At 31.4% G+C, this 11864-nt stretch overlaps 1 pseudogene; it reads right to left on the bottom strand.

The window, feature by feature from the left end:
* Positions 1-504: 504 nt before the first annotated feature.
* On the bottom strand, positions 505-9519 carry LOC125810697 (uncharacterized; annotated as a pseudogene).
* Positions 9520-11864: the final 2345 nt, after the last annotated feature.

The raw sequence follows: 11864 nt of genomic DNA, 5'->3' as shown, positions 1-11864 counted from the left end.
TGGAATGTTATGCCATTTGGTTTGAAAAATGCTCCTTCTGAATTTCAGAAAATTATGAATGATATTTTTAACCCTTATTTGGATTTCATCATTGTTTATATTGATGATATTTTGGTTTACTCAAAGACTCTTGAAATGAATACTAAACATTTAGACATTTTCAAAAAAATAGTTATACAAAATGGTTTGGTAATCTCTAAACCAAAAATGAGTTTATTTCAAACAGATGTTCGATTTCTAGGACATCATATTTGTTAAGGAAATGTCACTCCAATCAAAAGAGCAATAGACTTTGCCTCAAAATTTCCTGATGTTATTACAGATCGAACTCAATAGCAACTATTTTTGGAAAGTCTGAATTATATATCTCCCTTTTATAAAAAAATATCTCGTGATTTGTCCCTCTTATATGACTGGCTAAAAAAGGATCATAAATCACCTTGGACTGATAGTCACACCACTTTGGTAAAGATTATTAAACTTCGAGTTCAATCTTTAATGTGTTTAACTCTTGCTAACCCTGCTTGGTAAAAGATTATTGAGACAAATGCGTCGAATATTGGTTATGATGGAATATTGAAACAAATAAATCCCCATGACAAAAATGAAAACTTGATTAGATTTCATTCTAGAAAATGAAGCGATGCCCAAAAGAAATATGACGGTGGCTCACAAAATGTTGACCATTGTTAAATGCGTATTAAAATTTCAAGATGATTTGCATAATCAAAAGTTTTTACTAAAAACCGATGCACAATCTGTGAAATATATGTTTGATAAAGATTTCAAAAATGATGCATCAAAATTGAATTTTGCTAGGTGGCAGGCCTAATTAGCTCCTTTTGATTTTGAAATTCATTATAAAAAGGGAAGTGATAACTATCTTCCAGATTTCTTATCTAGAGAATATCTATCTTCACAATGAGCTTTCTGTCTCCCTTCTTTACTCATAAAACTTTAGATACTATACTGAAAGTGATTCCTCTTAATAGAGACGTACATGAAATTATCCTGTGGAAAATTATAGATCATATGGTGATGGACATCTTCTCTATTCATAATATCGAAGAGATCATCAATTTTGACAATTATTATCGTAATTACTATGATTTATATTATGACGTATTCAAATAAAACAAAATGATTTTCTGCAGAATGGACCCTCCTTGGGTAACAAAGGCCAGAGGAAGGGGAAGATCATCTCCAGGATCATCAGGATCGTCCTCCTCATCTAACTCTCCAATTATACAAAGAGGGGGGATGAGTCTGATAAATCTGAAGTCCTATTAAAAAGAGGCTTCTACTTCAATACATCTGGAAAATAGTTCTTCGAAAACATAAATCAATTTGGATTTGAAATCTGAATCTCAGATGGCCTATGCACAAGAATAGCCATAGTTAAATCTTCTTCTGCCTTAGTTTTAGAGGTAGAAGGTTTATTAGAAGTCTTTACATCATTTTTTATTTGAATTATCAAAGCAGTTAATTCATCTAGTTTTTTTATCATGAGAACCAATATGTTCACCCAGAACTTTAACATAAAGTCCTAAATAATTATTTTGACAAATCAAATTATTAATTTCATTAATGCTAACTGCCGCAACATCCTCTTCAACAAATTTTTGGAAGGCAATAAAAGTAATACCAATATTATTAAGTAAAACATATGATGACTGAGGTGGCTAAACAACCTTGATAATATTACCAGATCCATCTTTATATGATCGCTCAAGAACGTTGATGAATAAAAGTAAATAAGTGGTTTTAAACCAAGATTCAAAATAAATAATTTGATTATGTAAAGCACAAGTTAGATAAAACTCTTGAGAAAAATTATTCAAATCATCGGCACTATAAGTGTCAAAAAACAAGTTTTAAACTAGTTTCATTTATCACTTAAAAACTCATTCTGAATATACTTTCTTGCAAGAGAACCTGGGCTAAAATCTATTTGGTGTACATCCATCATCAAGTATTGTTAAGATTAAAATCCATTTCGGATTGAGAAGGAATGTGCTTATCAGAAATATCAAAAGCAATATCATTTGCATGAAGAATATTTTAACGAGGATTCATTTTTATTTTATTAACAAGTCTATCATTTTGATCCACATATATACTAAAAGGTAGAGTATGTAAAGATGCAGCACAGTTATGAGCAGGGCCATACATGGGATCAATGAGGGAAATATGATGGATAGCAGACAATCTCCTATCAGAAGAGAATGAATGTCTACTATAAGGATTGTTATTAAACTGCATACAAATCCTACCATCAGAATTAGTGACTGCATCCATCATCTGATTTGGAGCAATTACTGAGTCCACAGTCCAAGTAGTTGGAAAATTAGTTTCTTCCCATTTTATAGGTCATCTAGTAGTGACCTTAGATCTAGACAAATTAGTTTCTACTAAAATAGTTTGATCAGATGTATCATATAACTTACATCTTGGGTTTAACGTATAAAGCAATTTGAAATAAATTCTATAAGACAAGCAAATCAATTCAGATCTAGGCAACATAATAAAGATGCGTTTTAACATTTAAAGTTAAAGCATCAAGAATATTAACATCGGTTAAAGATAACTGCAAGTTCGGCTGATTATTAAAATAAAATGAACCATATGCCACAGTAGATTCAATCGAACTCCTCAAAGATTGTCTGAAATATAAATTTCTAGCATTACGCAAGGCAGCTAAAAATGTCTCAGGTAACCCTTTAAGGGTCAATGGCTTAAAAGAAATTTGAACCATGCCAATATGCAAGAAATTAGACTGAAGTTTATATAACTCAATATCTCTTTTATTTAACAAATGAATAATCTGTTCAGACATTTTTAAAGCCAGAGATTGTTCAGTAGATTTAATCAATTCTTTATGAGAAATTTTATCAAACCAACCATCATAATAAATGGTTTTGATATCAATTTTTTGAATAGTCCATTTGTTTAACAAATCAAGGTTTTGAAGTATATCTACCTCTTCCAATCTAGTACTTTTAGTACTAATTTCTCCAAGATCCATGAAGAAAAGAACATATCTATGTCGTTTACTTCACATCAATCTTATACTTACCATGAATGTTCCAAGGGCGCTAGGCTGCGCGGTATTCTTCAATGTAGTTTGTTAACATCCGAATTCAAGGAATAAATCCGAATAGAAATACTTGCTAATATTTATATAATTTTATGGTTGTATGGAAGGATGTAGTCCTTTTTAGCCGAACAAAGGGTCTTTCATGATTCAAATACGTATTGTTATTGAGCCCATGTGTCTAGCAGTTCTAACTGGGTATAGAGTGCCCTTTGGACCACGGCTGGCTAGACGGAGTCACTAAGACAAAGCCAATAACGTATTGCATCAAATCTGAATGTACCTCCATCTCGGAACCAAGTCAAGAAACCATATATAAATTTATTTATATTTAGATAAAGTCTATATCTTTCATCGTAGCTATAAAAGTGAAGTTAGATATCCGACACAGATATGAATCTTTTAGCTGGACATAGTCACGACTCTAGATCGGAGAAAGATAAAGTGTAAAAGAAGAAAGAATTAAAGTACCTTGTAACTATGGCCAACACCAGGGCCTATGAGAGAACTATCCACAATTTATTTACTCCCGATTGAACTCCGGTAGACTGAATAATTTACAAACTGAGAGAAATTTACAGTAGAGAGCAAGTAGAGAGAGCTATGTAATTTCCAACCTGCTTAAACAACTAAAGCTAAATTTATTTATAGAACGAAAAAAAATCTACGAATAGTAAATGTGGGTCCCTTATCAATGGGTCCCTATGTACAATAACAGTTTATCTACTATTGGTCAACAGTGTATTTACTTATGATAATGACTTTTGTTGTAGATATAAACTTTACATTTTGTCTTTTTTCTTTTTTTTGCGGAGAAAAAATTTAGCTTTTTGCAGACTATCTTCTGAGATAAGTTTGTTTGACTCACACAGTTGAGCCTCTTGAATATCTTCTGTGGCGATATCATCACTTGTTTCACTCCTCATGGATATGTCTAATTTCTCGTATTGAGTTATGTTGCGAAGTAGATTTCTCCTGACTTCGTCGAGATAATTATTAATCATTTCTTCTTTATCCCCATCCTGAATAGAGATTTTGCGGGCAATATGCCTCACCGAGCTATCTTGGATTATCCCTTTCTGACGGGTAATACAATATTCTTGGATCCCTTTTTTAATGAGATCCAACAATTCTTGTCCATATAGGGACTTGGTTTTGGGATCTCTTTTCATTAGTTTATCTCAGAAATTATTATACAAGGTCCTATATAAACAAGGAATTTGATCATCGGTAAAACCCACTTCTGGAGTCCATTTAAGAATCCAAGGAATAGAGAATTCAATGAAAAAGTATATTTGTTCGATTTTTTCAAAGTAACAGATATAAATCTATGTGATATAATGCGTTAAGATCTGGCGAAACCTTAACCCATTCTTTGTATAACTTAAGAAATGGATTCGATAAAATTTTAATCGTCGGACCATGGTATGACCACTAGTTCAGAAACCAATTTGGGATTGGTTTTGTGAATATCTTCGCACAAATTTTTATAAACCAGGTATGCTTATGTCTCTCATTATTGTAGTTGAGGACTTTATTAAAAGCATGAATATAGTCCCAATATGTAAAATTCATAGAGACTTTATTTAGGTTGATCTTCCATTCCTTCATTGTGGATATACCCAAGTCTTCAACATATATAATTTGTTTGATTATCATTTTAGAGAAGTTATAAACATTCTCGCTGGTGTTATATTCTGTAAAGTGCTGAAATTCAGCACTATCGATGCTTATCGGAATTGTCTCATAATAAGATAGGGTTTTGTATGACTCAACCGGGAAATATAATGCGTTAACCAAATATCACGGGAATATCTTTCAAGGTTCTTCCTTTCGCTGAATGTCTAAATTTTCCAAAAGAAATATCATTTCTTTCTTGGATAATTCTTCTGATGATTTAATATCATAAACATCTTCTTTTGCTATGGATGCAAAGGTATCATTTTACTATTGCGATAAATGTGCCTGTAGTTGTCCGTATAATCGACTATATTCTGGAATATCCTCCAGATGTATTGAAGAAGAAGCCTCTTTTTGAGAGGACTTCAGATTTATCAAACTCATCCCCCTTCTTTGTATAATTGGAGAACTAGATGAGAAGGACGATCCTGATGATCCTGGGGATGATATTCCCCTTCCTCTGGTACAACTTCCCCTTCATCTGGCCTTGGTTACCTAAGGAGGGTCCATTCTGCAGTCTAAACATTTTGTTTTATTCGAATACCTCATAATATAAATCATTATAAATAGAGAAGATGTCCATCACCATATGATCTATAATTTTCCACAGGATAATTTCATGTACGTTTCAATTGAGAGGAATCACTTTCAGTATAGTAACTAAAATTTTATTAGTAAAGAAGGGAGACAAAAAACTCAATGTGAAGATAGATATTATTTAGATAAGAAATCTGGAAGAGAGTTATCACTTCCCTTTTTATAATGAATTTCAAAATCAAAAGGAGCTAACTGGGCCTGCCACCTAGCAAAAATCAATGTTGATGCATCATGTTTGAAATCTTCATCAAACATATATTTCAAAGATTGTGCATCGATTTTTATTAAAAACTTTTGATTATACAAATCATCTTGAAATTTTAATACGCATTTAACAATGGTCAACATTTCGTGAGCCACCGTAGCATATTTCTTTTGGGCATCGCTCCATTTTCCAAAATGAAATCTAATCAAGTATTCATTTTTGTCATGGGGATTGATTTGTTTCAATATTCAACCACAACCAATATTCGACGCATCTGTCTCAATAATCTTTTGCCAAGGTAAAGGTGATTTATGATCATTTTTTAGCCTGTCATATAAGGGGGCCAAATCATGAGATATTTTTTTATAAAAGGGAGATATATAATTCAGACTTCCCAAAAATCGTTGCGATTTAGTTCGATCTGTAATAACATCAGGAAATTTAGAGGCAAAGTCTATTGCTCTTTGGATCATAGTGACTTTTCCTTGAGAAATATGATGTCCTAGAAATCGAACATCTATTTGAAATAAACTCATTTTTGGTTTAGAGATTACCAAACCATTTTGTATAACTATTTTTTTGAAAATGCTTTATATGCATTTCAAGAGTCTTTCAGTAAACCAAAATATCATCAATATAAAGAATGATGAAATTCAAATAGGGGTTAAAAATATCATTAATAATTTTCTAAAATTCAGAAGTAGCATCTTTCAAACCAAATGGCATAACATTCCATTCGTATTGTCCTAACGGGACATTAAAAGTTGTTCTATAAGAATGTTCTTTAAATATTTGAATTTGCCAATATCCTGATTTTGAATTAAATTTTGAAAATATATTGGCATCATATAATCTTGACAATAAATCTCTTTTATTCGGAATAAGATACCTAATACATTTTAAATTCTTGTTCAGAGGTTTATAATTTATAACCAACCTGGGGACACCTCGTTCTTTTTCAGCAGCATTGTTGATATAAAATGCAGTGCAAGACTATGGTGATTTCGAAGGTTTTATCAAACCCTTTTGACAGGTTATCAATTTCCTTTGTGCAGAATTCTACCAATTCGGCGTTCATCTGACAAGGACGTGATTTAGTAGGAATATCATCCTCAGTGAAATTGTCTTCATATGGAAGAGTAAAAATATGCTTTTTCCGATTTCAAAAAGCACTAGGATGATCAACACAAATATCAATGTCAATTTGTTCAGAAATCAATTTAATTTTTTCTTGTAATTTGGTGGATTTCAAAGTATCAAATATATTTATACTAAACAATTCAAGTTGTAGAGAATCAACATGCTTTTGCTTCATATCAATTAAAGCATTAATATCACGAGAAATCGGGTCAGTGATAAAAGTATAACTAATATTCCGGTCTTCATAAGTAGCTGAAAATCCTTTAGCATTTATGCTAGTAAATGGATAAATAGCATTTATAAAAGGTGTTCCAAGTATAATTGGAAGGTATAACTGATGTTTAACCAAGAAAAAGAAATGTGGAATGCTAACTTTATTTTGGTAAATGCGACTATTAGGCAATTCATACTTTATATCTAAAGCATGTCCCGAAGCAGATTTAACTATATGAGTAGTTTTTTTCAAAATACTTAGTAGGTACAAGACCTTCTTGGATACAAATTACATCGGCTCCACTATCAATCATTGCAACATTAGTTATGGAAAAATGATTATCAATTAATATGGTACATTTAACATACCATTTATGAGCAATAAGAATTTGCATCATTCCTAAAAACATACCTTGTCTAGGATCCAGATTAAAAGGTTTTGCAAGAGTATTTTCTTCAACAATATTTTTCCCTTTATTATTAATACTTCCAATCTGAGTAAGACGATGATCACAAATCATTTGATTTTGTTTAATAGATCCAATCTCATTTTTTAAATTCTCAATTTCATCTTTTAAATCATCAAAAGAAGGATTACTTGTAGAAATTGTTTGTTATTAAATATGTTATTAACTTCAGACAAAGAATAACGAGCAGAATACTCATATTCAAAATTATTCTTTTTTTTCTGAATTTTTTGAAGAACTAGCATTGTTATTAACAGCTAATTGAATAATTTTTTCACGAAGATAATTATCAGTAACTTCTTTCAAGAGTTCTATCACATTATTAGACGTAATAGTGTTCAAATTTTCAAATTGAGATTGCAGTTTATAAAAGAACTCATCATTTCCACATAAACAAGTATCACCTTGACAAGTATTAGCATGCTGACATCATTATGCTGATTATTATCACATAATTCAGGCAACTCAATTTCTTCCTCTGAACTAGAATCAGAAGCATAATCAGATTCTGAACCTGAAGTGTGTAAGAAACTATAAATGTTATCATGAACATATTCATCAAGTTCTAATGTTTTTAGCTTTCCAACCTTGCAATTGGGTGCTATGTGACCGAAGTTTCCACACTAATAACACTTAATCTTCGCGAACTCCCGCGTAGACCTATTTTTGGTATATCTATTAGACTTAGTAGAGACTTTTCTATCATCTCGCTCTTCCTTAGATCTATTTCTATGCTTAGACCTTCTTTTTCTATAAGGTTCATTGTGATTGGAGCCTCTAGAAACTCTATATTTGGTTTTCTTGCTATCAACCGAAGTACTAGGTAAACCAAACTGGGTAAACAAGTCTCCTAGCTGAGATCTTTCTCTGAGCTTATCTATCTTAAACTGTCTGGATAACTTTAATTCATTGCACAAATTTATCCTTTCTTGCGTGCAAACTCCTATTAGCTTTCCATAAGTATAATCCCTATAAGGGATTTCTCCAACCGTATTCCTCAGAATCTTCCAAACTCGCTCGACAAATAATGGGGTAAGGCAATCTATAAACTTAACTTTCGAATATTCATAACTGTTTTAGTCAAGTTCCATCACCCTACTCATATAAGTATCTTTATACCATCTAAATTCTCCCAAGGTTCTACATCATAGACCAATTAACAGGGTACGAACAATCTCATATTGATTGGTAAATCTACTATTGAAATGTTCTAAAATGGTTAGGATTAAGGTATAAACCGCGTCTTTTCTATTTTTTACTAGAGCCATGCCTAAGTTATTAACACCTTCAGTATCAGAAGTAACATTAATTACCGCCGCTTTAGCCTCGGTGCTCATATAATTATCCCACCAGCCTCGAAGTTGGCCTGTAAAGACTGCATTTTTCATTTTGTAAATATTTCTATATGAATTTTTAACACTTCTACAAATAGTTGCATACATAAGCATTCTATGAACAAGAATAGTTAACTGTCTATCAGTCAATCCATCAAGATTCCATTCATAAATTTCAGACCCACTATATGAGGTATTAGTCTGATCCCCGTCCCGTTCCTCTATAAACACATCTTGAGAATTTGGTCTAGAATAATAATAAATTTGCATTCTTGGTTTCTGAGCAAATTTACTATTATTACCACTATTCTTCTTAGGATAACCACAAAGTTTATCAAACTCTAAAGACACGTGATTTTTAAAATCAAAAGTATTTTCCATTTCATCAGCAAAACTTTCAGAAAATCTATGGGTTTTGCACTAAATTCAGAAAACTTTTTATCAAGAAGTTCTTCGAAATCATAAATCGATTTGAATTAAAAATATGAAATCTCAGATGGCCTCTACACAGGAGTAGCCATTGTTAAATCTTCTTCTGCCTTAGTTTTAGAGGTAGAAGGTTTATTCATCTTGTTTTTTATCAAGAGAACCAAGATGTTCACCCAGAACAATAACATAAAGTCCTAAATAATTATTTTGACAAATCAAATTATTATTCATTAATGCTAACTGCCGCAACATCCACTTCAATAAATTTTTGAAAAGCAATAAAAGTAATACCAGTAATATTAGGTACAACAAATGATGACTGAGGTGGCTAAACAACCTTGATAATATTACCAGTTCCATCTTTATATGATTGCTCAAGAATGTTGATGAATAAAGGTAAATAAGTGGTTATAAACCAAGGTACAAAATACATAATTTGATTATGTAAAGCACAAGTTTTATAAAACTCTTGAGAAAGCAGTTAATTCATCTTGTTTTTTATCAAGAGAACCAATATGTTCACCTAGAACTTTAACATAAAGTCCTAAATAATTATTTTGACAAATCAAATTATTAATTTCATTAATGCTAACTACCGCAACATCCTCTTCAATAAATTTTTGAAAGGCAATAAAAGTAATACCAGTAATATTAGGTAAAACAAATGATGACTGAGGTGGCTAAACAACCTTGATCATATTACCAGTTCCATCTTTATATGATCGCTCAAGAACGTTGATGATTAAAGGTAAATAAGTGGTTATAAACCAAGGTACGAAATACATAATTTGATTATGTAAAGCACAAATTTTATAAAACTCTTGAGAAAGCAGTTAATTCATCTTGTTTTTTATCAAGAGAACCAATATGTTCACCCAGAACTTCAACATAAAGTCCTAAATAATTATTTTGACAAATCAAATTATTGATTTCATTAATGCTAACTGCCGAAACATCCTTTTCAATAAATTTTTGAAAGCCAATAAAAGTAATACCAGTAATATTAGGTAAAACAAATGATGACTGAGGTGGCTAAACAACCTTGATAATATTACCAGTTCCATCTTTATATGATCGCTCAAGAACGTTGATGAATAAAGGTAAATAAGTGGTTATAAACTAAGGTACAAAATACATAATTTGATTATGTAAAACAGAAGTTTTATAAAACTCTTGAGAAATATTATTCAAATCATCGGCACTATAAGTGTCAAAAACAAGTTTTAAACTGGTTCCATTTATCACTTAAAAACTTATTCTGAATGTAATTTCTTGCCAGAGAACATGGGCTAAAATCTATTTGGTGTACATCCATCATCAAGTATTGTTAAGATCAAAATCCATTTCGGATTGAGAAGGAATGTCCTTATCAGAAATATCAGAAGCAATATCATTTGCATGAATAATATATAAACGAGGATTAATTTTTATTTTATGAACAAGACTATCATTTTGATCAATAGATATACTCGAAGGTAGAGTATGTAAATATGCAGCACGGTTACGAGTCGGGCCATACACGGGATCAATGGAGGAAACATGATGGATAGCATGCAATCTCCTATTAGAAGATAATGAATGTCTAGTATAAGGATTGTTATTTAACTGCATACAAATCCTACCATCAGGATCTGAGTAATATGGGAATACTCAGAATTAGTCACTGCATCCGTCATCTAAGTTGGTAAATTAATTTATTCCCATTTTATAGGTCGTCTAGCAGTTACTTTAGATTTAGCAAAATTAGTTTCTACTAAAATAGTTTGATCAGATGTATCATATAACTTACATCTTGGGTTTAACGTAGAAAGCAATTTGAAATAAATTCTACAAGACAAGGAAATCAATTTAGATCCAGGCGCATAATTATAACCATGCATTTTAACATTTAAATTTAAAGCATGAAGAATATTAGCATCAATTAAAGATAACTGCAAGTTCGGATGAGTATTAAAATAAACTGGACCATATGCCACAGTAGATTCAATCGAACCCATCAAAGATTGTCTAAAATTTAAATTTCTAGCATCACGCAAGGCAGGTAAAAATGTCTCAGGTAACCCTTTAAGGGTCAAAGGGTTAAAATCAATTTGAATTATGCCAATATGCAAGAAATTATACTGAAGTTTATATAACTCAATATCTCTTTTGTTTATCAAATGAATAGTTTGTTCAAACGAATTTAAATCCAGAGATTGTACAGTAGTTTTAATCAACTGTTCATGAAAATTTTTATCAAACCAACCATAGTGATAAATGGTTTTGATATCAATTTTTGAAATAGTCCATTTGTTTAAAAAATCAAAATTTTGAGGTATATCTACCACTTCCAATCTAGTACTTTTAGTACTCATTTCTCCAAGATCCATGAAGAAAAGAACATATATATGTCATATACTTCACATCAATATTATACTTATCATGAAAGCTCCTATGGCGGTAGTCTGTGCGGTCATCTTCAATCTAGCTTGTTAGCATCCGAATTCAAGGAATAAATCTGAATCAAAATACATACAAATTTTTAAATAATTTTATGGTTGTATGGGAGGATCTAGACCTTTTTACCCAAGCAAAGGGTCTGTCAAGATTCAAATACGTATTGTTATTTAGCCTATGTGTCTACCAGTTCTAATCGGATATAGATCGCCCCTTTTCCACTAATTAACGGGTTTTGGACCACAGCTAGCTAGACAGAGTCACTGAGA

This window comes from Solanum verrucosum, unplaced genomic scaffold, assembly GCF_900185275.1.
Source record: "Solanum verrucosum unplaced genomic scaffold, falcon-dt-bn FXZP01000886.1, whole genome shotgun sequence".
In the NCBI taxonomy this organism is placed as follows: Eukaryota; Viridiplantae; Streptophyta; class Magnoliopsida; order Solanales; family Solanaceae; genus Solanum; species Solanum verrucosum.
This window is presented reverse-complemented; position numbering and strand designations above follow the sequence as displayed.